This window comes from Mus caroli, unplaced genomic scaffold, assembly GCF_978045245.1.
Source record: "Mus caroli unplaced genomic scaffold, Mus_caroli_1 scaffold_2, whole genome shotgun sequence".
Lineage (NCBI taxonomy): Eukaryota > Metazoa > Chordata > Mammalia > Rodentia > Muridae > Mus > Mus caroli.
In genome coordinates this window covers 161139105-161164985 of record NW_028227257.1, presented here as the reverse complement: position 1 = coordinate 161164985, position 25881 = coordinate 161139105, and the positions used below count along the sequence as shown (strand labels likewise).

At 43.0% G+C, this 25881-nt stretch overlaps 1 non-coding gene and 1 pseudogene across 1 annotated transcript; both read left to right on the top strand.

The window, feature by feature from the left end:
* Window positions 1-10892: 10892 nt before the first annotated feature.
* LOC110289864 (ras GTPase-activating protein-binding protein 1 pseudogene) lies at window positions 10893-19652 on the top strand (annotated as a pseudogene).
* Window positions 19653-24946: 5294 nt separating this feature from the next.
* Window positions 24947-25078, top strand: LOC115030505 (small nucleolar RNA SNORA17). Its single transcript, XR_003836098.1, has one exon. It is a non-coding gene; the product is annotated as a small nucleolar RNA SNORA17 (small nucleolar RNA).
* The last annotated feature ends 803 nt before the right edge of the window (window positions 25079-25881 follow it).

Sequence of the window (25881 nt, the reverse complement as noted above, 5' to 3'; positions counted from 1 at the left end):
GAGGGAGAGAATATGATGGTTGTATTTCTTAGCTTATTTAGGTACTATTTAAGGGCAGCTGCTTGTGAACCGAGTTCTGGCCCATGTTTCATGTGACACGTGCAGCCAATCTGTAAAATCAACTCCAACGAGGCTTTCGGTTCTAATGACAAACAGGAAGCATTCACACTGTGGTTGCACTGTGTAGTGAAATGTGAGCAAGCCTGGTGATGTCAGAGGGTTGGAAGCAGGAGGAAATGCCACAGCTGAGGGGACAAACACCCAGAATGCCCTTCCCTGCCTTAGCCAGACTGCTGCAAGAGCTCACTAGATCTAAAGGGAATACTCTTTTAATGACAGTTTTTACTGTAAGCCACGTTCATTGTCTCAGTAAACTACAGTGTACCTGAAGCAGAAGCCTCAGCGGCAGTTCACCTGAACTAAGCCAACGAAGAGAGAGATTTCAGCTACAGGATGAACTTTCTAAAAAAGAAACTAATTCTCGGTTTTTGTTTGTTTGTTTGTTTTTGTTTTTAAATTTGTCCATTTTACCTGGAAGAAGCTGGAGTTCTCCAAAGGACAGCAGTTTGCTAAGAGCTGACTTCATTGATTTATAAGGCAGCTGGATTCTCTAAGAATAGATGGTTTATATTAGCTAGCCCAGGCTACTGTAACAAAACAATACAGATTTCTCTGTTTCCTAATGGAAGTAAAGAGAGTGTGTGGATTGGTGTGGCATACCGCTCCCTAGACATGTCATGAGGCCCATGATGTCACCACTAGCACATCTCCGTCTAGCTGCTGAGGGAGAAAAAAGCTTCATGAGCCAGGATGGCACCGGTGACCTCTGTCCCCCTCCTCACTGGGAAGCCACCATATATAGTACAACATGCCTGGGAGTGTGGCAAGTCAGAACACTGTACAAAAAGGTGAATACGTTATGGTAGACAGTAGCAGTCTTTCCAAATCTGTTCTTTAGAAATGACTTAGAGTTTACATTTTTTTTAATTAGGTATTTTCCTCGTTTACATTTTCAATGCTATCCCAAAAGTCCCCCATACCCACCAGCCCCCTACCCACCCACTCCCCCTTTTTGGCCCTGGGGTTCCCCTGTACTGGGGCATATAAAGTTTGCAAGTCCAATGGGCCTCTCTTTCCAGTGATGGCCGACTAGGCCATCTTTTGATGCATATGCAGCTAGAGACAAGAGCTCCGGGGTACTGGTTAGTTCATATTGGTGTTCCACCTATAGGGTTGCAGTTCCCTTTAGCTCCTTGGGTAATTTCTCTAGCTCCTCCATTGGGGGCCGTGTGGTCCATCCAATAGCTGACTGTGATCATCCACTTCTGTGTTTGCTAGGCCCCGGCATAGTCTCACAAGAGACAGCTATATCTGGGTCCTTTCAGCAAAATCTTGCTAGTGTATGCAATGGATGGAGAAAGATATAGAGTACAGAAATATTTTGGAAGTAAATAAAACTGTGTCATTTATATGAGAGTAGAATTATGGTGGCTCTATTTAGGATATTATGAACCCCTCAACAATGTAATTGTCACATATCAAGTGTACTCACGCAAGGCGGTCAACATTTTTGAGCTAGTGTTCTATTTCCTTCTATTCTAAATTGTTCTTTGGTATATCTGAAATGTCTTGAAAAAAAAATCTATGCCCAATGTAAGCCCCGCATTTCTTTAGAAAGAACAATATAGAAATATTTTTCCCCTCTTTGGGCTCTTTACAGATTTTGTTCAGTCTTATTTCTGGCATTATTTTTCTCTCTGATTCTATTTGCTAATTTTTTTGTATGATTTTTCCTTTAGAATAATTGTATGTGGTTTGATTTGTTTATAATAAGTTTTTGTTTATTTGCTAATATTTGTGAACATACTAACCTTTTTCCTTAGTAACTTTACTAACTTACCAAAATTGAATATGTAAAACAAGATTAAACCTTGCTCTAGTCTACTTCTCCAGAAAGGAAGGCAGAGGGAGCGGCACTGCAGAGTGGGCAAGAGGCTGGATAAAAGTCTTAGGATTTAACCATGAGAGTAATCCTCCAGAATGAAACTTACTAAGAATCATCATGAACTTGCACATGCAAAGGGAATAATAACACACCTCATCAGTGAAGTCTAGGGAGGAGGAGGGGCCTCCCATGGAGCAGAAATCATCAAAAGTAGTCGATGAGAAGGAAGTGATAACTGTCCTGAATATAACTGCTCGCCAGCATGGTACTGTCACAGAGAAGGGTGGCACTCTACACGAACTCTAGAGAATAGAGACAAGTAACCACATTGTTTAGTATGCCTTTCTTAAAAAAAAATACTTTTGAGAATTTCAAATATCTATACAATTGAAGTGGAAACTTAAGGATTCTTTGAAAACTCAGTTGTGTTGGATGGGGTTTTGCTGGGACAAACACATGAAGGAATGTTTTCCAGAAGTGGACACAGGTGAAAGGCTAAGGCAGACTCATGAAGGAATGTTTTGCTGAAGCAGACACAGGTGAAAGGATGTTCTGCTAAAGCAAGCACATTAAAGGATACACGATGAAGGATTCTTTGCTAATGACACACATGCCTTACTGAGCTCCATTTGTTGGGACTCAATAGAGAGAAATGCACCAAAAAAAAAAAAAAAATTCTGGTAGTCTGCTGCAGTTTCTTGGACTCAGGCTGATTGGCAGAGTGATGTCAGACAGACACACGTTCTAAGACCCATGGAAAACACATGATGTTTGGAGGTAGTTTAAAAAGTACTTGATGGACAGTGATGGAGGCTGAGCTTGGCTTGCTTACATAGCTAAACGCCTGTTGGTCTGAGTCTTTGCTGATCATTGCTTCCCAGAGAGAGAGGCACAGCTGGGAACTTTTCCTGGCATTCCTATTGGTCCTTTCTGCGGACTTGTGCCTGACTATTCTGGCTGTTCTTGCTAGGTCATGCCACAGCTGCTGCTAACCCAACTCTACCAAACTGGACTTCTGTTATTTATGTGAATTGTTTGTGAGTGGGTTGAGCTGACACTGCTGATCTGTGAACTGACCTGCCAATTTCCAGACAACACAGATGGGAGGTCTTCCAAAGACCCTTTCTAAACAGGTCCCCTTCCACAATATCCTTCCTTTCTCACTGTCTCTGATGGGTGGTGGGTTAAAAGGGAGGTTAAAGCATTTAAGAACCATCATTGTAAATAGGTTTTGAAAAAAAATTAAAGTTACATACAATGAAATGTGTTCATACCCGGGCCCATTTCTTTCCTCCAACTCCATTTGCTTCCCAAGATCCCTCCCCCAACTTCCAACTTCCTGTCTTTTTTATCTTTTAAACTATTAATTCTAGCCAGTGCTGCCCATATGTGCATGGGTGTGGGGCCAACCACTGGAGCATTGCCAATAGCACCTCAGTAAATGAGGGTACTTAGAGATCATCTGCCCCATCTCTATCAGCATTTTGTGTGCTGTTTATCTATTTATTTTGTTTGGATCTTAAATATTTCATAACTTACAGTGTGTTGGGAAGTTCTTGGGTAGTGGGGTGTTATGTCATATGAGCACTTTGGAACCCTGCCCTCTTCCTACTTTACTTCTCAGCTTCCTGATGTGAGCTCTTCTGCTCCCCTAAACTCTTCCACAGTGTCTTAGTTTGAGTCTTATTGCTGTGAACAGACATCATGACCAAGACTATTCTTATAAAGGACAACTTTTAACTGAGGCTGGCATAATAGTTTCAGAGTTCAGTCCATTGTCATCATAGTGCAAAGCAAGGCAACATTTGAGCAGACTAGAGCTGGAGATGCCAAGAGTTCTACATCTTGATCCATGATCTGAAGGCAGCAGAAGGGGACTGTCATCTGCCCTGGGTAGAGCCTGAGCACAGGAGGAGACCTCAAAGCACACCCCCCACAGTGACACACTTCATCCCAGGCCATACCTCTTAGTAGTGGCACTTTCCATGGGCCAAACATATTCAAATCACCACACACAGATAATGTTCCACCTCCCCTTAAGGCCCCGAACAATGGAGTGAATCAGCCAGAGACAGAAACCTCAGAAACTGAGCCAAAACAAATCATCCTCCCTTTAAGTTGACTTCCTCAGCTTCTTTATTACAATGACTGAAGACTGACTCTGATGATAGGTCAGAAGGCATCAGGGTCAACCCCACTGATGTGCTGAGTAACTTAGGAAACAGACAAAATACTTTTTGGATATAAGAAGCAAAGAGTCAGCAAATACTGACTTCTCGAAGATAAGCATTGTGTGCAGTGTGGTGTAAACACCTGGACTGTACATCAATAGTCATCTACTTAATAATTAAGAGGCTATAATCCCATTTTGCTCACAAGTTTGCTTACTAGCGGCTTCTTTGGAGCAGAGTCTGCTGGTGAGTGGGAGTTTGGATTGTGACTGAAGAACTTACTGCATGCATGGCCTTGGGTAAATTGGTTAACCTCTTTTACCTTGCTTCATCACTTGTGAGATGGAAATAGATCGATGTATCTATTTCAGAAGCTGTGGTGGTATTGGATTATAAATAACATCATGTATGTATGTATCTTTTGCACAGAGTATAGAATTGGAATTCAGTGGATTTTATATCTACTTCTAAAATACTGTAGAATTATAACAATGAACTAACATATGCACTTTTAGGTAGTAAATAATTATTCTCTGTGTCAATCTAGATTGGTTTGAGCTATGCAATAAACTGACAGACAGATTAATAGAAAAGGCAATTATACATTTATTCATGCAAGTCCCGCAACACATGAACTGTAAGAAGGAACAACTGATTAAAGCTCAAATCCTGCTGTGCACTGTAGGGAAAGGAGAAAAGACTTAGGGCTCCTTGGGTGTGGTAGACACTCAGCCTAGGGAAGGGAGGAGGACATGCATGGTAGATCAAGGCTGGCTGAGAACACTAAGAAACCACTTCACTGGGTGTGGTGCCAACCTCCAGGGTCCTTTCCTAGGATCCAAGTTAGTCCTCTGTGGTTGGTGCAGTTCTTTAGGGATGGGACTTCTGAGGCTGAGTATCTTCCATCTTTAGACACATGAAGGGAGTTCAGGGATGCATGTGGAACATTCTCATTCCCATGTGCTTGCTCTCTGCTCAAAGCATGTTTTAAGCTGCTCTTGCAGTGTGAGGTCCTTCATACCAAGCAAACTGAAATCAGGCATCTAGCAGAAAATTTAGACGTTAAAAGGTGAGGCCCCAGCTTTGCCTCCATGTGTCTTTGAGCATGCTGATTGCCAGGTTTACATACTGACCTGAGGCAGGTTCTTTTTATTGGTCTGGGCCAAAAGAAGAGACACTCAGTTGAGATCCCCCAGTAAAAGCTACAAGTTTTGAGATACTCCACCACTACATGCAGGCTCTGTATCCCACTCTGACAACCAGCACTGTGTCATGAGGCAGTTACAACATCTTGGAAACAAAACTGCAAAGCAACCAAAAAGGAAAGGGCAAGTGGAAGGAAAAGAAAGGCAACAGAAAAGAACATAGTAAACGAGAACAAAACCCCAAAGAGGAGATAAGACACAAATCAGCCCACACGTGACATCTGCAGTGGGGTCTTGGACCCTGGGGAGTAGAATGCTATTTTTAAAACCTATTCTTGAAGTTAAAAATAGCATCGCTGAAGTCAAATATTCAGTAGAAATTTGGATGATAAAATGGAAGAAATTGCTCAAAGTAGAACAAGGAGGCAGGGCATAGAAAATGTGATGAAAAAAGAAAGCAAAAAGATTAATCTAGTATGTCTAGTATCTAACTGTCAGTGCTCCTGAAATAGAACACGACACTGCTTGGCTGGAAAGATTAGGGAAAAGACTTCCTAGAACTCTGTGACAGTTTCCAGATTGCAAAGGCCCTCAGCATCCACAAGGCCACCCTGGACAGCCGTTCAAGTTGGATCTGTGGACTCAGACGGGAATAGGACCCATGAAGTGATTGATGCCTTGTGGGAATTTGGCTAGATTTTTTTTTCCTGTATGTGAACACATGTGCGTATGCCTGTGGAAGCTAACAGGGAATGCTGAGGTGTCTCATTTGTCTCATTCGATCACTCCCCACCTTACTCTCTTCAGACAGGGTCTGTCATAGAGCTTTCAGCTTGCTGTTTGTTTTTAGTTATGTTGGTTGGCTAGAAAGCCCATTTCATTTTTCTGTCTTTATACTTCCCATTCCCTGGTATAAAAGTTCTAAGCACTTCAAGGCCAGCCCGGTCTACAGAGTGAGTTCCAGGACAGCTAGAGCTATACAGAGAAACCCTGTCTCAACCCCCCCCCCCCCCCCCCCCGCCAAAAAAAAATTCTAGGCACGAGTAGCCATACCCTGCTTTCCCATGGATGCCCCAGGTTGTATAAATGAGTGCTTTACTCATGGAGCCATTTCTCCAGCCCCTTTATTAGGAATTTCAAAAAGAATATTATCAAAGCCTACAGAGAGGAAAGATAGGTTATACTCACGGTCTTGGGACAAAGCATGACAAAGCATGACTCGCTATTTTTTGCATTTTGAACATTCCTGGCTGGATACTATTGAGAGATGATGGAAACCTTAAGAGATAGGATCTAGTTAGGAGTTTTTCTCGTCGTGTGTGTGTGTGTTACCCTTGGAATTATGATCCTGCTCATTTCCTTTTTCTATTTCATTCCCAATCATAAGAGCTGGCGTACCACAAACAAGTTCAAAAGCAACAAGGTCAACTGACTGTGAACTGAAACCTCTAAGCCTGTCCCCTAAAATACAGCTCTCCTCTTTCTACGTTGATTATCTCGGGTGCTTTGCTACAGTAATACTGAGCTGACTAATACAAGATGGAAAGAATGAAAAGATGGCAGACTACTGTCTTGCAAATTCTGAGGAAACAATGGTTCCAGCTGTTAATTATGTGTTCAGTGATCTCACTTAGAATTCCCTACATCTCAGGCCGGGCGTGGTGGCGCACGCCTTTAAACCCAGCACTCGGGAGGCAGAGGCAGGCGGATTTCTGAGTTCGAGGCCAGCCTGGTCTACAAAGTGAGTGCCAGGACAGCCTGGGCTACACAGAGAAACCCTGTCTCGAAAAAACAAAAAAAAAAAAAACAAAAAACAAAGAATTCCCTACATCTCAAACCCTGGGACAAATGACTGGGGTGCCTATTTAACATAGCAGAGTAGATCTGGCTGCCAGACTCTCGCATTAACCCTCAATCCCTACCTATTACAGGGCATGGCTGATATACCCTGCCCTTCTCCCCCTACCAACTCTCCAGCCCTGGGATTGGGGTGTTCTCCTCCCAAAGCCAGAGGGTCTTCCTTAGATAGTCTAGCCCCCCCCCCCTTTTTTTAACTGTTTGCCATCTTGCGTCTTGGCTGCTGCACCTGGTTCCCTCTCTCCTCTCTCCTGTACCCTCTTCCCTCCCTCACGTGGCCAAGGGTCACGTCCACTCTGGCCTTTCCCAGATGACTCTGCCTCTTTTATCTACAATGAACTTTCTCCATCAAACCTAGGAGCAGTCAGGTTCTTTATATTTATTTATTTTTCATTCACTATTCTGAATCAGAAACAGCAGACTCTGTAGTTAAAGCAGGCACCGACAATAAAGTTAGTGACTTTAAATTGCTCAGATTATTTATAGCCTGTTCTGGTGAGAAAGGACTTGAATGTTTACAGCACATTCTCAGGGTCTCTACCCAGAGACCCTTTCGGGGATGCACTGGTACCTGGCACAGTGATCCTGTGTCCTTGGCAGCTGTGGTGAAGCTGTGGTGTAGTCTCTCGTTCACCCAGAGACATTCAGCAAATAACTACTTTCTCATATATACGTCTGATGTTTTGCAGAGGTATGTGTCATTGGAGCAACTTAGGTGACAAATTTCACCCTATCCCCAGCCGCAGAATAAATATCTTCTCAGTTCTTCCTTGGAGGAATGACACCCAACCTGTGGGACATTGATTTAAAGATACTCACTACAGCAGTCAAATTATTAACTGCGGCGAGTGTAGTAACTATTTGAAGGAAGAGACCTATATATAACCTTCCAGGTTGCATAAATCCATTCTCTGAGTTCATGCAATGATGAAATCCCCCAAGGATATGTGGAGACTACAAGTGATACATGATTGTATACATACACGGAGAAAGCAAGAAGGTTAAATTCTTAATTTTCAGTTTTAGAAGCATGGTCAGCTAAGGTGGCTCAGGAGGCAAAGGTGCTTGCTATCAAGCCTGAAGACCTGAGTTCAATGCCTGGGACCTACATGGTCAAAGGAGAGAATCAATGCCTGCAAGTGGTCCTCTGAGTCCCACATGCACTCCTGGAACCCACACACATCCATCCATCCACACATAGACACACATCAACAAATATATAAACATTTTTTAATGTCTAAAACTAAAACCCAAATATTTTAATATTTCTATAAAATAACATTTACATGTTATTATCAAACTACATTTATATTTATAATAACATTAAACATAAACTCACATAACTATAACATAACAAAAGGTATGCACATCAGTTAGAATGTGTAATAAAATACCAGAGCAAAGGGTACAGGAGTGGGCTTACGCTTGGGGAATGAGAGGGCTGTAGTGGGAATTGCTGTTTTTCATTTTAAAGGCAAGGATGTGAAGAAAGAGGAACACTCCTCCATTGTTGGTGGGATTGCAAGCTGGTACAACTACTCTGGAAATCAGTTTGGTGGTTCCTCAGAAAATTGGACATAGTACTACCTGAGGACCCAGCTATACCACTCCTGGGCATATACCCAGAAGATGCTCCAACATGTAATAAGGACACATGCTCCACTATGTTCATAGCAGCCAGAAGCTGGAAAGAATGCAGATGTCCCTCAACAGAGGAATGCATACAGAAAATGTGGTACATTTACACAATGGAGTACTATTCAGTTATTAAAAACAATGAATTTATGAAATTCATAGGCAAATGGATGGATCTGGAGGATATCATTCTGAGTGAGGTAACCCAATCACAAAAGAGCACACATGATATGCACTCACTGATATCCCAGAAGCCCAGGAGCCCAGGAGATTAGAATACCCAAGATACAATTCACAAACCACATGAAACTCAAGATGAAGGAAGACCAAAGTGTGGATACTTTGATCCATCTTAGAAGGGGGGAACAAAACACCCACGGAAGGAGTTACAGAGACAAAGTGTGGAGTAGAGACTGAAGGAAAGACCACCCAGAGACTGACTCACCTGGGGATCCATCCCATATACAATCACCAAACCCAGACACTGTTGTAGATGTCAACAAGTGCTTGCTGACAGGAGCCTGATATAGTTCTCTCCTGAGAGGCTCTGCCAGTGCCTGACTAATACAGAAGTTGATGCTCATAGTCATCAATTGGACTGAACATAGGGTCCCCAATGAAGGCACTAGAAAAAGGACCTAAAGAGCTAAAAGGGTTTGCAGCCCCATAAGAGGAACAACAATATGAACTAGCCAGGACCCCCAGAGCTCCCAGGGACTAAACCACCAACCAAAGAGCACACATGTTGGGACTTATGGCTCCAGCTGCATATGCAACAGAGGATGGCCGAGTAGGACATCAATGGGAGGAGAGGCTCTTTGTCCTATGAAGGCTCTATGCCCCAGTGTTGGGGAATGTCAGGGCCAGGAGGCAGGAGTGGGTGGGTTAGTGAGCAGGGGGAACAGGGAGGGGATAAGAGGGAGGGTGTTTTTCGGAGGGGAAACCAGGAAAGGGGATAACATTTGAAATCTAAATAAAATATCCAATAAAAGAAAAAAAGAGACATTAATTCATGTACCAGTGTGAACTACTTTAAATGAGATAACTGAGACATTGTGTGTGGTAGGAGGTCAGTCTTGACCTGTCTACAGTTAATTATGGTGAGATTCAAGCTTCTGATGTGCAGATCATAAAGTAGGCTCGGATATGGAGGTACTTAAATCATAAGTGGAGATAGAGAAAAAGATCTAGAATAGCTTGCTCATTCCCTGCAAAATTATGTTTTTGTTTTTTTGTTTGTTTTCTAGTGATAGCAACTCATTAAGTACCTGAGAGCTGGTGATTGAGAAACTGACCCTCGTGAAGCTTTTCCCTGTAGAACGAGGCTATGTTATAGACAGGCCTTAACAGGAAGAGGGATGCAAATTAGGAATGATAACGATGACCACATACTAAAGAACTCAGTTTTAGAATAAGGGAGTGACCTTTCTTGGTGCATACTTGGCTTAAGATATAGATTTGCTTTTTTGAATTAAAAATACCAATAAACACAAGTATCTTCTTTTGTTGCTCAAGTATATTACTTTTCTCAAAGCTCTGACAGAGTTTTTGAAAGAAGCAACTTAAAGAAGCATTTATTTTGCCTGGAAGCTTTAGAGAAGTTGCATAGGGGTGGAAAAGGCACAAATCAGGGGGTGGGGGGGAGCTTACAGCTGAGGAGGAGACCAGGGCCATGGAAAGATAAGATGGGGATGTGGGGTTTACAGCTGGGGTGGGAACCAGAGCCAGGCTTTATTTAACCTATAAGGCTAACCAGTCAGCCAGCCACTTCCCTCCTTTAGACCCCACTTCCAAAAGAGTGCCTCCAGCTGGGGACCAAGAGTTCCCAGGGGCCTGTGGGGGGCATTGCTCATCCACTGTGTGACTTTTGTGCTGAGACCTGAAGAGCCTTGGACTCAGCACTGGGCTGCCATGTTCCTTCTACTAGGAATCAACCAGGATCTCCTGAACTTTGGTTTCTTCATCATTTACATTGGTCTAAAACAGCAATTCTCAACCAGTGTGTCATGACCTCTTTGGTAAACATCCAGTTTCAAAAATATTTACATTACAATTCATAATAGTAGGGATGCCGCCACCTCCTCCCACACAGCAACCCTCTCCTCTGGCTCAGCCACATAGGTTGATTCCACCAAAGCAATGGTTATGGAGATGCCTAGTCCCCTGCTGGTTGGGAGGGAATTTGTGTGATAGTACTATACCCTGCTGAACCAGGCCCTGGACATGCTGCACAGATTTTATTGAAAGAACTCTTCCTACACCCATAGGGGCTTAGATTTCAATGGGAAGCCAGCAGGTGCCATCTACGGGCAGAAGGAAATCCATAGGAAAGTGATGTCACAAAACATCACCAACTGCCACACCAAGATCCACCATATGGATGCTCAAGCAATTCTGAATGACCGGGTGGTGGTCCAAGTGATGGGGCTACTGTCCAACAACAACCAGGCTCTGCGGAGGTTCATGCAGACCTTTGTCCTTGCTCCTGAGGGCTCTGTTGCCAACAAATTCTATGTTCACAATGACAACTTCAAATAACAAGATGAGCTCTTAAGTGGCTTTGTCACAGATTCTCAAGAGGAATCCGAGGAAGACGTAGAGGAACCCAAAGAAAGACAGCAGACACCAGAAGTGATGCCTGATGATTCCTGAACTTTCTATGATCAGACTGTCAGCAATGACTTGGAGGAACATTTAGAGGACCCTGCTGTGGAACTGGAACCAGAGACAGAGACAGAGCTGGAGCCAGAACTTGTGCCCGACCAACACTGAAGAGGACAAGCCTGAGGCTGCATTGGAAGAAGCTGCTCCTGAGGATGCGCAGAACAGCGCTTCCCGGACCCTGGCAGACGTGGTCCCAGCACAGGAGGACTTGAGGGCATTTTCTTGGGCATCTGTGACTAGTAAGAACTACCTCCCAGTGGGGCTGTTCCAGTGACAGGGACACTGCCTCATGTGGTCAAAGTGCCAGTGTTACAGCCCCATCCAGAATCTAAGCCTGACTTTCAGATCCCACCACAAAGGCCTCAGAGAGTTCGAGATCAATGGATCAATATCCCTCCTCAGAGAGGACCCTGATCAATTTGTGAGGCTGGTAAACCAGGAGATGTGGAACTTTGAAGGATGGTGAGGCACCCTGACAGCTCATGAGGTTGACATGTGGAACTGAAGGATTTTTTTCCAAAAATATGGGAACGTGATGGAGCTGCACATCAACAGTGGAGGGAAGTTACCCAATTGCGTTTTTGTTGTTTGATGATTCTGAACCTGTTCGGAAGGTCCTTAATAATAGGCCCATCATGTTCCGAAGCGCTGTGTGCATGAATGTGGAAGAGAAGAAGACTTGAGCTCCTACAGAAGGTGACCGCAGGGATAACCGCCTTCGGGCCCTAGAGCCCCCCATGGTGTGCCGAGTGGTGGGATGAGAGGCCCCATGTGGAGGCATGATGCAGAAATCAGACTTTGGCATGGGCAGGGGGGATTATAACCCCAAGTCAGTGAATTGCTTGGCTCAGATCTACACACAGCACACAGCCCTGGCTCCTGCAGAATGGCTAACTCCTTCAACCAGCCTTTGGTGTCTCAGAGTAGTCTACTCTAAACTGCTTTTGTACAGTTTTCATTTCGTGTGTGTTCATGGTGTGTGCTTCCCCAACCTCTTTTCCTCCCTTGACCTTGTAGTCGTTCATTCCCAGTTTTCTAGAATGATAATTTAGGAGGAGTAGATATGTAAAGAATAAGAGGAAAGTCTGACCTTCCTGCTCATGGTGCATACAGACTGGAGACTCCCCTCCATTCCCCAGAGCGTGTCTCAATATCACTGACAATGGATGTTTCATTTGTTGGGAGACACAGGATTTGATAAACATTTTGGAAGCCGGAAAAATCAAGTCATGACTCCTTTCTGGTGTGGAAAAATTGCCTGCTAGTGTGGCTAACTGAATAAAAGGTGTTTACAGGAAAAAAGTGGCAAAATTACTGTTACATGGTGTAGCACCAAAAATAATTTGATGGTTGGCAGTCACCACAACACAAGGACCTGCATCAAAGGGTGGTAGCATTAGGAAGGCTGAGGACCCCGGGTCTAAAGGGTTTCTCAGTTCTGTCATGCTTTTCCTGCTTTCTGCCACTCTCTCATGCCATCAAGGGGAAGCCTTACCCCTGATGCTGACAGCTCCCTGCACCTGGGTAGTCATTCAGCCCAGGCAAGATTAGTACATTTGGAGTCAGGGGTGCTAACATCTAAATTTAAAAGATCATATGTGTAATTTATTCCACAGAGTCCCAGAGGAGCAGAAAATGTAGCTAGTTCTCAGAGTGATAAAATAAATATGCCAAGGAGCTGAGATGGAGGAGGAAGAGAAAGTCCCGAGAGAGTTTTGCTTCTTGGCAGTGGCCGCTTTCTAGGCCCAGCTGTATGCAGTATATATTCTTACGCAGTCTACATTCTTGCCCGAATTGGTTGGTCCTGCCCGAGGTTTAGACTTTGGTTCTTGCTTGACGGTGATCCTGGCCATACATAGCCTCATCTGATTCCACTGAAGTCCAATGACGGCCCTTCTGCAGTAAGACTGCATCATGTCACCCATCCATCCCTCAGGAGAGCGCTCTGGAGGCTCTACACTGGCTCCTTCTGCCACAGGTGAGCTCCAGCTAGGCCTAAGATTCAAGAGTGACCTTGTGGATCCAAACTCCGTAGTGAACTGCGGTAACTAGCAAGTTCTGGAGAGATAATTTTCCTTAGCTCTCTGTAGCTGGTCTTCTGATACTTTGTGGGTTCCTTTTTTCTTTTTCCTCCCTTCATGCCCATAACTATAGATAGGAGAGAAAAAAGATAGAGGGGAAAGGGGGTGACATTACTTTTAGGTTAATTCCTGCTTATTAGGGGCATCAAGTTCCTTGGAGCAAGTTTGATCTTCTCCACCAGCCTATCTAATTTCTTCTTTGTCCAACTTCTTAACTTCTTAACAAACTGATCAGCAGCAACCAACAACCAACCAACCAACAGCCCACCCACCTCTCAGGGCTCTATCATTAATATACCTTCTAAAAAGTCCCCAGAATTCCAAATGTCACACAGTTGCAGAAAATACCTGTGTGTGAGGCAAAATCATGCCTCTGCACAAGGCAAATCATATCAGCTGCGGTGGACACTCTGAAGCAGCCCTGTACTCCACATCTGGGATTAAAATAGAAACATATTCTTATAATATTTCTGTTTATTTTTAATTTTTGTTGTTGTTTGTTTGTTTTTGTTTTTCAAGACAGGGTTTCTCTGTATAGCCCTGGCTGTCCTGGAACTCACTCTGTAGACCAGGCTGGCCTCGAACTCAGGAATCGGCCTGCCTCTGACTCCCGAGTGCTGGGATTAAAGGCGTGTGCCACCACGCCCGGCTCATTTCTGTGTTTTTAAAAAGAGACTAAAATTCCAAAATTGTCACTACAGCTCTCTAGATCCATCTATCCAGAATCTAGAAGCAAGCTAAAATGTATTGCTACTTGAAAGGGGGTTTTTGTCAAGTGAAACACAACTTGCAAAAGTACATATTTTCTCCTTTCAGGCTGGGGTGGTTTTCTTTTGGTTTGAAATACAGTTCTCTCTCCATGTTGGCAGGTTTCACATCTAACTATTCAACTAGCTAAAAATGTTAAAGTCAGCCAACCAAACAAAAACCTGTGGAGAATAGAAAGAGAGCGCAGTGGTTAGGAGTACTCATTGCTCTCTCAGAGACTCAGGGATTCTTAGCACCCACCTAGTGGGTCACAAACATCCCTGCATCCCTAACCCCTAGTTCCAGGGGAACTAATTCTTTCTCCTGCACTCTGTTGACACCATGCATGCATTTGGTATACATAAATATATACACACAAAGTATTCATACACAAAATAAATTGTAAAAGTGAAATTGCATTACTAGACTATGAAGATCCATTTCCTTGTCATAATTCTCTAAACCAGTCAGGCTACAACTGGTTACATAAAATTTATATTACATTGGATGTTATAAGTAATCTAGAAATGCTTTTATATATATATATATACATATATATATATATATATATATATATATAAAACCCAAGGACCTGACCATTAATTTTTTTATTTAACTTTTTATTTAATTTTTGTTTGTATAGGTTCATGTGGGAGTGAAATTATACATTTATGTGAAGGTCAATGTTTGTTACACAAGTGCTGTGTGTAACAAACATTTGAAATCAGTTCTTCCTGCTGGAACAGCAAGCACTTTCCCCACTGAGCCATCTTTCCCACCCCATTTGTGAATTTTGTTAGTCTCTGAGTCTGGAAACCAATCTCCCATGGAAATTAAGGGATGACTATACCTCTTATTAAAAAGTTCTTTACCCGCGATTTGTGCTAAAGACACTTTAAAGTGTAAGCTTTGTTTGAAAAATGAATTATGCTAATTAAAATGAATAATTAACATTAAAATAGTGGTTGAGTAAAAACAATTGGAGTCAGAACATAATTGGGTTACCCAATGTTTACTCTTGGTTTCTTTAATTCCCTAAATTAGATGAATGGAACAAAGAAACTGTCAATCTTTTTTGGGTATCCAATTCAATCTTCTGTATTTTTTGCTATATTAACATTGACATAAATAACTGCATTTCCTTTTGATATACTCTTTGTACCATTGGTTCTTGTGTATTTCCTGGGCTGATTAAAGCTTGTGACGCCTGTGCGCTTCTCAGTGGATATATCAAAACCCATTAATGTCATTCTGCCCTCTTAGTCTGCATGTGTTTGCTGATTCTGCACACTTGAGTCATTCAGGTTTATTTCAAGAGATTTTATTTTGAAGATAAGACATTAAATGACATTTTCTTATTACACTAAAATAGCTAAAGCATTTTAAGCCTCTGGGGTTCCTTTCAGGCTAAATTAAGAATGTCTAGAAAAATGACTTTTTCCTTTTTGCTATTGAGAACGAATTGAATATGAACTTTCAGGATAAAATGGATTAATTTCAAAAATGCAGTGTGGCCATTCCTTGTTCTGGGTTGCAAAACATGCCCATGGGTCAATTCAGTAGGAATCCAGTCTGAGTCTTGAAGCATGACTTTCCTGCACTCAAAGGCCTAGCTGTTATAAATAAATATTGGTTAAGAAGGGGGTAGTTAAGGGAATCATAATCTTGAAAAACAGTCTTTTTTTTTCAAAGTAATTATATATTTTTACCTGGACTCATTTACTTTTCTAACCATATGTTGAACTAACAATCTAGGCTGCTTTTCATTGGATCTGCTCAGGTAGAATTGTGGGTTTCATCTGTGGTCTACATTTGCTTCATGATCATTTATCCAAGGGTGACAGTGTAAGGATTCTTGGGATGAAGCCAGCACAGTAATACACCTGTCCATCTCCAACCCAAAGCCCACTAACGGCTTACTGTTGTCAACTGTTCCTAGGTCAGGCAGTATTGACACTCCCCTTGCTGGTGTTCTCAGTAGCTGCTGTCAGTTCGCTGGGTGTTGTTAGTAAATCTAAGCTATAATAAACTTAGTAAAATAATAATGATTGGTGAAAATTCTTGGAAAAATTCCTTATGTATAAAATTTAAGGAATTCTTGATTCATAGAGCAATCAGCCAATCAAATCATTATTACTAAAACAGCCACATCGCATCCTTAGTACAGTACTGTTTGGCTGATACAGATAATTCAATTTGATTTTTGCCCTATTAACTATCAGGCAACCAAAAAGTGAAAATGATCACAAATTGCCTCTGAGGTGTAGTGGGGATGAAGTTTAGCGTTCCATTATTGAAAAGCAGAGCTAATGACTGACAATAGGTGTGTTTACCAACGATACTTACCAATTAGTTGTCATCCAGATGGCTCCCTGGAATTCATGTTATATACTCTAGTTCAGTAGTTTTGTGAAGTTTCCATAAGTTATAAAATTGAAGTAAAATGTTTATTTCATTTTATTTTAAATGAGGTACATATGGTTGTGCCTGAGTGGGAGGGGTTCTGCATGTAAATGCAATGCTCATATCGACCAGCAGGGGGCATTGGACTCACCTGGATCTGTGGTTACACACAGTCTGAAGTTGCCCTATATAAGCGCTGGGAACTGACCTCACATCTTCTTCAAAAATAGTCTGTGTTCCTAACCACTGAGTCATCTCTCCAGTCTCAGAAAAACGTTACTGGTTCATTCCAAAAGTATTTATGCAATGAGGAGTTAGATGGGGTCAGAGATGTTGGCGGGGACCCAAGCAGACTTCATATGACATCGGGAACCATTATAAGTAAAATTAGAAAGCAGTTTAAATATTTTCAAGTAGAGAGTAAAGAAGTAGAGGATTTGGTTTACTGTTGGTTATCTGTGGGCTAGAGATGTGGTCCAGTAGCCGAGCACTTGTCTAGCATGTTCCATACACTGGATTCCTTGCTAAACGTAGAAACACAAAAAGAAAGAATGCTGTATTGCATAGAGAAGAAGCTGCAAAAACATGAGCATTAAGAGAAAGGATGTGAAATAGGAAAGAGTCTTAGGCAATGGGTAAAGGGGGTAGAGCTGGGTTGACTATGTTTATGAGCCTGTAGTTCATCTAGCAAGCACATGCTCTCTTCACCTGAGAGGCAATCCAGGAACAAATATCAAACCAGAGGACATATACTATACTATATATATATATATATATATATATATATATATATATACCATAGTCCTGGAAAAGACCTATAGCTTAATGCTGCTTCATTACACTACAGTTAAGTCAACAAATAGAAGATCACTACTGGATATTACAGTCCGCAGACTATATGGACCCACCAACTATTAAGCAACGGTGTTCTGACTTAATTTCTATACTGCGAAGTGAGCAACTTTCAGTAGGTGACAGAGGGAAAGTCTTCACTGTACTGAAGCATTAAAGTGCTTCACCATTCAGAAGGCCATTCCCTCATCCTTGAGTGGGCTTGGTATGCCAAGTGGAGATACACCGTGCCAGAGGTCACCCAGGGTGTGAGTGAGCCAAAGTTGTGGCTGCCCAGGCAACAGTTCTCTATTTAAGTGATAACAGGGGATGTTCGTTCCTGGTGGAAGTCCTAGGGCAGTACATTTAGTTGGTGTGCTTTTTATTTATTGCATTCATAGGTAGTTTGTTGAGGTTGGCTTGGCTAGGTAGAGAAATCAACAACTGTTTTGGTAATATTTCCACCCAGTGCTCTCTGTGACTCCAAGATGAAGAAGCACTACATGTCTGCTTTCCATGTCCCTGTGGAAATCACACATACATACTTGAATCAATGAATGAAGAAAATGCTGGAACACTGAGTACTACAAGGAAGAATGTAGACTTTGAAGTCATAACTAATAATAAGTTATTTTTAAAAAGACACTTACTAGTGTGTTTGTGTGTGTGTGTGTGTGTGTGTGTGTGTGTGTGTAGTTGATTCTCTCCTACCTCTATGTGAGATCCAGGGGTTGAGCTCAGGTCTCTAAGCTTGGTAGAAAGCATTGTTACCGAAGCCTTGGTTGGGGTTCTGTGGAGGCCCGTCAGGGAAAGCAGGTTCCCTGGCCTGGATGGAGACCTATTAGCTACCCAAAACATGGACTTCGTCCGAAAGGGCCAATCACCTGGCTAAGGAGACCAGCCTGCAGGAAAGAGGGCTTACCTTAGCCGGAGCTACAGAGGTGGGAGGAATAATTATCCCTTTAATTGGATCATGTACTTTTTCTTCCCTGGAGTCTCTGTGCCAGGAGCAGTCGCAGAGCTAAGCCCTGAGCCTGTGGCTCTGCCCACTTTTCTGAATCACACATTTCTTTTCTTTTTTTTTTTCTCCTAAGCATGCTTTTCCACTTTTTTTTTGAGGGGGGGGGTTCTCCTCTTCTTCTCCAGCTTCCCTCCCCACCAGGTAGCTGCCACCCTTTTTTTCCCTCATCTCCATCTTTCTCCAGGAAGCTGCTGAGACTTACAGCTTCCCGCCCGGGAGATTTTCTTTTAAAGTTTCACCAAATGTCTTTAAGCTTCCCTTTGTGTCCACACCTAAATTCTTTTTACAAATGAGACTAGTAACCTCCAAAGGGGACCCCAAAGCCCCCAGTATCATGTGGTAACTGGGGTGGATTTCCCAATTTTTTTTAAAACATTGCATTTATCTGCTGAGACACAGGATTAGAAAAAAAAAAAAACCGAACTTTAAAAATACCACTCTTTTAGTTTTATCTGCTGGGAAAAAAGAAAAGTGTTAGTACCCTGAGTTTGTTAGGATCAAGAACAATCACCGACAGTAGGTACTTAATGAGAGTTTTAAGTTTCTAGAGAGGGACTCTGAATTACAGAGCAAAGCAAAGCTTCCCTATGTTGAAGGAGTCAGGATACTGCTGATGAGAAGACAGAGAACTCAAACATCATTTGTTCTGATTGTCCCTGGGGTAAAGATGAATGGGACACAGCTTGGAAGAGTCTGCTTTTGTGTTATTGAATAAACACAGATGTGGAAAGTATTAGGATGTACAAACTGTAAAGTCCGGACGAGTGTAAGAGGAATCAACAGAACGGGACAAGATGAGTGTGGGCTTTTAGTAAACTGGAAACTATGAGTCTCCAAAGACCGATGAGGATGAGGATAAGAATGTGGGAGGAGGGCGTGACAGGAAACTGGAAATATCCATTACCTTTTTCTTAGCAGCTGAAATGCTCAGGCCTCTCCCGCCAGCACCCTGGCTTGCAGAGCCAGCACAAACAGATGATCGGTCTGTTTTCTTTTTTCTGGTTCAGTTTCTGCAGGACTCCAATTCTCAGTGTAATTCAAAAGATCTTTGCTCTCAATAACAGGTTCTGCGGCCAACTTCTGTCTCAAATCTCCAAAATCAAGGTAGCATCTTACAGCGCCAAGCGCACGGACAAAGAGCGGAAGGATTGAATCCTTACCAGTGCCTGGAGGCGCGGGTCCTCTGTTTTATGCATTGAAGTCTGTGGGGCCCTTTGCAAACCCGTGCTTAATCTCAAGGTGAGAGGGAGTTTAAAATCTAAATCAAGACTAGAGATATGGAAATGAGGTTACCCTGAGACTCAAACTGTAAAATCCACCCTTAATTGGCTAAAGAGGGGTGGCTCCCTTGTGAACTGAAGATGAGGGTTGTTCAGAGAAAATAATGATATCCACATGAAAGCGCTTTAACACTACACAGAACAGGTGTGTGCTCAGTAAACATTGACCTCAAGCCACCTAACCTTATTTGCCTAGTGATAAAAGTCGCCTGGGAGGACTTATTAAATTTAGATTCCCAGGCTCCTCCATGAAGAGTGGATTTTGATTGGCTTAAACAGAGTTTAAGGAGCCCCAGGATTCTTTAGGATTCTGAGTTTAGAAAACACCGCCTGAGATGCTACTCTGGACTCTGGGGCGCTTCAGATTCACATGGGTGACATCAGCAGCGAAGATTCTGCGTGAGAGCCTGAGCTCGCGTGATGTGAGTTGCAGGTCTTAGCGTGTTTTTCAAAACAAGGACCCTAGCCAGGATTTACTGATATCTTGTAAACTATACCCCAACTTTTGTTCCTTTTTTTTTTTTTTTTTTTGGCTGTTAGAAAGAGAGGAAAGGGAAGCCATTGAGCCTAGTAAAATTCAAATTCCCAGTCTTGTTCTGTTAAGACTTTTTACTCAGTACATTTCAGGCAGAACCTGGTCACTGTTTCCTAGAAACTGCTGTTATCCAGGTTTGGCATCGTTAGACTTCATGTAGATGTCTTTATTTTCTCCCAACAGCTGCTTTGCACCGTATCATCTTGTCTTCAGTCTACAGGGCAATCAAAACTCTCAAAACAGTCTATCAAGGATGGATTTTTATTATTTGAATCGTGGTTGGTATTAGCCACGTCGGGAAAGAATGTGTTACTCCGGAAAGAAGATTGCTTTCTGAAGAAACACAGGAGGGAAACATAAAGTGAGACCCAAAGCTAGAGAAAGGTCCAGGGTTCCTGCCTACTCTACAACCCAGCCTGAGGACCCAGATCTCAGCTGCCAGAACAAACCAGCCCAGAAAGGGAACCTATCCACACCAAGAGTCACAGCCCCACTTCCTTTCCTTTCCTTTCCTTTCCTTTCCTTTCCTTTCCTTTCCTTTCCTTTCCTTTCCTTTCCTTTCCTTTCCTTTCCTTTCCTTTCCTTTCCTTTCCTCTTCTCCCTCCCTCCTTGCTTTCTTTCTTGCTTTCTTTTTTTCTTTCTTTCTAAGGGTTTCCTCTCTCTACAGCAGGGTGTTCTGGAGGCTTCAAGCTCTGTCCCCAGGAGCCTCTGCCTCAGCAGCAGTTCTTAACATTCATCATCATCTCTGTCACCTTGGTTTTTTATTTTCACATCTCCCTCTGCTCCAAATTCTTCCCACTGTGCCTCTGCCCTTTCCTGGGTCCTCCACACTCCTGTGATCAATGCATCCCTTTTAGCTTCAGACTATCCTATACTATTTTCTTTTCTTGACCCACCTGAGGCAATTTCTAGGTACTGTTTCTTCCCCTACCCCCCCCCCCCCCCATCCCCTACCCCCCATCACCACTCCACCAGACACAAGGTACTGTTATACTGTTAGGCTGACTGCTGCTGAGATGACTCAGAAGGTAAAAGTCCTTGCTTGAAGATCTGAGTTTGATTCCCTGGGACCCACATGGAAGGAGAAAATCAAATTCCTAGGTGTCCTCTGGCCTCTACATGTATGTGCAACACTGCAGATGTATATCCACACAGATGTACACGCACCCACAATAAGTGAATAAAAATTTAGCATTTTCCCCCAGGACTCTATGGGGCTGGAGAGATAGCTCAGTGATTAAAAGAACTTACTGTTCTTTCAAAGGACCTGGGTTCAGCTTCCAGCACACACACATGGTGGTTCACAGCACATATATTCCAGTTCCTAATATCCAGTTAATTAATATTAAGATCTTAATATTAATTAATATTAATATCTTAATATTAATTAAGAACTCTAGTTCTTAATTAGTGGTACCAGACATACACATGGTATACACATATGTGAAGGAAAACACAAATACAGAAACTATACATCTATTAAAATGAGAACAAGAAACAGGAGACTATCCTTTGTGGCTGTTCTCAAGTCTTTTCAAGATTTCAAGTCTAGTCTCTGCTCGCTAACTCTTCCCTAAAGGCTAGGTATGCATTGAGGGTTTGATCCATAAGTAATAGTAATGTTGGGATGGAGTGGGTGAGGCCTGGTGGAAGGAAGGTCACTTGGGATAGATAGTCCCTTAGAGGGTCTATTTAACCCTAGCCCCTCTCTTTTGCTATGATTGCTTCTGAGCCTCATTGCTTCAGAGCCAGCCCCTGCCATGATGGTTGGTCTTAGGCCTGGAGCAGCTGGGCCAACTGACCATAGACAAAAACCTCTGAAACAACAATGAAGAATACATATTTCCTCTTTTATTCCTGACTATTGGATTCAGGTTTTTGCTTTGATCTTGTAACTGTGCCTGGTTCTTCCCCATTGGAATAAGAAAACATATTATTTACTTTGGATTCTACAGAAGCCCACAGTTTAAGAGATTTTTGGATATTTTAAAGAGATATTAAACTTTGATTTTAAGTGTCCGCATTTTTAGAGACTGTGTGACTTTTAAAAGTTGGACCATGTTTCATGTTGTGATGTTAATATTAACATAAGCTCTTGGGCATAAACAGGTAAGGAAAGGTTGTGCTTGTAGAGTTCTGTGCTTGTGTGTTAAGTTGCAAGGGATCAGTTGTGCTGGATTGTCTTCATCAACTTGACACAACCCAGAGTCACCTGGTAAGAGTTTAGTTGAGGAATTGCCTCATCAGATTGGCCTGTCTGTGGGCATGTCTGTGACGAGTCATTTCCTTAATTGATGATTGATTGAATCCATTTACTTTAGGGGTTGCCACTCTTAGGCAGGTGGTATAGCCTTTAGGTGGCAGGCCTAATGGAAGGAAGTTAGGTCACTGGAGATATTCTCCTGAAGGGACTATCGAGAGCTGGCACCTTGCTGTGGCTCTCTCTGGTACTTTGTGGGCACCATGAGGAAACAGTTCTCCATTGCCACATGTCACTGCCTTGATGCCCTATATCAAAACAGGCCAAAAGCAACAGGACCAAGCCACCATGAAACAAAATCTTTGAAACTGTGACTCAAAATAAACCTTCCCTCCTGAGGAGTTGATTACCTCAGGAATTTGTTTAAGGATTGGAAACATGGTGGGCACAATAGCCAACCTTTTTTTCCTCTCCAAAATATTTTAAGGAAAAAAGTCAAGAAAGCTCTCTGAGTATGAGCTGGAGAGACAGCTCCACCATTAAAGGTGAGGCTCCCAACCAAAAATAGGAGATCTCTGAGTATATTTTGAATTATCTTTTATAAATTGTACCTTTTATTTTTGACTAGAGAATTGTACATCTTGACGGGTATTTTCTAATTTGTTCATGTCTGTTCAGTGGTATTTTTTGAAGAAATTGCTTTTCAAATACAGTAAATATTTTGGTGAATTAAGTTTGCATATGCATGTATCTGTGGTGTGCATTTATGTTTATGTGCATGGGTGACCATGTGCACATGCATGTGGAGGCCAGGCCCATGGGATACCTTCCTTGATCACATTGATGAGTAGTTTACATTTGTGACAAAAGGATTTCTAATATTTTTAAAATATGGAAGAATTCTTTTCATTGGATGGTACTGTTTAGGAGGCAGTAGGAGACTCAGTTGCCAAGCTGAACTTAAATGGCAACCTGTTTTGTGTAGGTGTGTGTGTGTGTGTGTGTGTGTGTGTTGGGTGGGTGTTCTAACAGCAACACTTATGCAAAGGAGCAGGTGAGGAAAGTTACTTGGATTAAGTTATTTGGGAACTCCTGGATCTTTGGGATGGGGGCGGTGACAGGGGTTTTGTTTTAGACCCCTTAAGTTCTCTATAGGCCACACAGCTCCCTGGAAGAGATCACCTGCACTGCTTAAATGGCTCCTCTTCCCCATCCATGTTCCTGCTCCTCTTTCCCGCTTTCTCAGTCTTCTGCATTTCTATCATTTTCATTTACACTATGCCAAAGGCTCACAGTTAAAGCCCCAGCATTCGGTCCTCAAATGCATCTGTGGGTGGTGCCATGCTGTGGTCTCCAGCAAGCCCTGGTTGTTTTGCTTTATCTCCCTTCCCCTTACACTAAAGCTGATGAGAGCAATCCAAGCAAGGAAGATAAAGGCATGTTCCACTGTTGAGGGCTGGTGGTGTTCATATGTTTGCCAAGTAAGCTGACATGGAGGTCATTGCTCTATGACCTTAGCAGAGTTGGAACAAAACCAGAATTGCTTCTCTGTGGTTAGCAGTGAGCTCCGCTTCAGCACGGCACGCTGAAGCACTGATGAAAGGCCTTTTTTACTGACCCTTGTTTTCCACACCAAGCCGTGTGGAACATTAGTATCTAGGTATCTCTCGCTAATTTTCATTTTAAAATGAGAGCTTTTTGTAAAAAAGAATCTCTAAACTACGACAGACTTTAACTCATCAGGGCACTAGAATGTGTACTGGGGTTTCCTACATCACAAGCAGAATATTGAGTGGGTGTCTACTTCAGAGACTATGCTGCTAACCACATTACTTGAATCAGAGAATTCAGGTGTGTCATCCAGCTGTCGCTGCCTCCCCACTGCAGACCTGTTCACTGTGCAGATTTTTCTCTAATAAATGCACTAACTGGTAATGTAGCATTTTTAACTGGCAATGTGGCATTTCGATTGGAGAGAAAATTCTTAATAGCATTTTTGCAAATAGCATACCTGCTCATGATTGTTGTTGCAGTGTCTGGAAAGCCCTGTGGTGAGTTGTTTGATTGTGATCACCACCCTTGAGATGATGAGGGAGCCTTGGCAAGTGAATCGGCCAAGGCTCCCTCCTGAAGCCTGTGTAGTGGCAGGAAGAGACAGACTCCTGAGAGCTGCCCTCAGCCACACACAAACTGTGGCACATGGGTGTGCACACAGATTACTAAACATTAGTGAACAAATACATGTTAGTAAATAAACACAACACAATAGTGAGCACTGTTAATTTCATTTCCCACCTGAGAGCAAGGAGAAAAATAAGTTTGTAATTTTACTATAATTTCAGATCTATATGGTAAAACTGGGCAAGTGTCAAGACAGTAGGATTTATTCTAAATTTAAGAAGTGGCTTGTGGAGGAATGTATGTAATTTTCTTTGCCCCTAGAGTCTGTGCAGGTGTGGCTCCTGTGTCACGTGTACATCAGCAGGTGGCAAAGAGGAGAGAGGCTGTGTCTCTGCTCAGTGTTCGGACCTGTAAATATCTGAATAACTGGTAGCTCAATACTCCCTGAAAAAAAGCAAACCTGAGATGACCACCAGTCCAGCACCATACAGACAGGGCAGGAGAGACTATTCCCAAGGTCACCTCTGCCTGGTGCCATAGTGCATGAGAGGGCACAGTACCCATGAGACCTCTCCTGAGATGGCCCAGACACCCAGAGGCTCCGAGAACCACTAAGAAGAGCAAACAAGTGGTGGGGAAATGGAAGGGAAACAGAAACTGAAGGATGTGGGTACACTGAAGAGAGGCAGAACTTCAGACTGGAGGGTAGTGAGCAGCATAGCCAGTGATGCCACTTGAGGCCATGGTGGAGTCCAGGCCTGTGATGCCACCAGGGCCATCTCTGGGGCCGTGGTCCTGGAGCAGCAGGGGTCTGTTACCACCAATGGCCAGGTGGATATCTCTGGTCTGGGCTGATGTCTGAAGGCTGTGCAGAACTGGTCCCACCCCTCACCTGGCATCTTGGGAGAGATGGCCTTGGGAAAATGAGAGCAAGAGAGCAGATACCACTCCAGCTAGCTGCAGTTGGAAGATTCATCCCCACACATTTCAGGAGGTGTAAGTGATCTGGCCCTGAGGGTACGAGCAATTTGTCTCCTGTGTGGTGGCATGGACAAGGGAGAGATACCCGACCCTCCTCTCCCCAGCCCCTCACTGTCTGTGGCAGGTGGGAAAATTTCCCCTGAGGTCATGAATGCAGGAGAGCTGTGCCTGCTCCTCTCCAGCTACAGAACTCACCAGAGTGAGCCCTCACCTGGGCAGCATAGTAGGGATGACCCTGGACATGGGGTTGCAGATGAGCTGGCT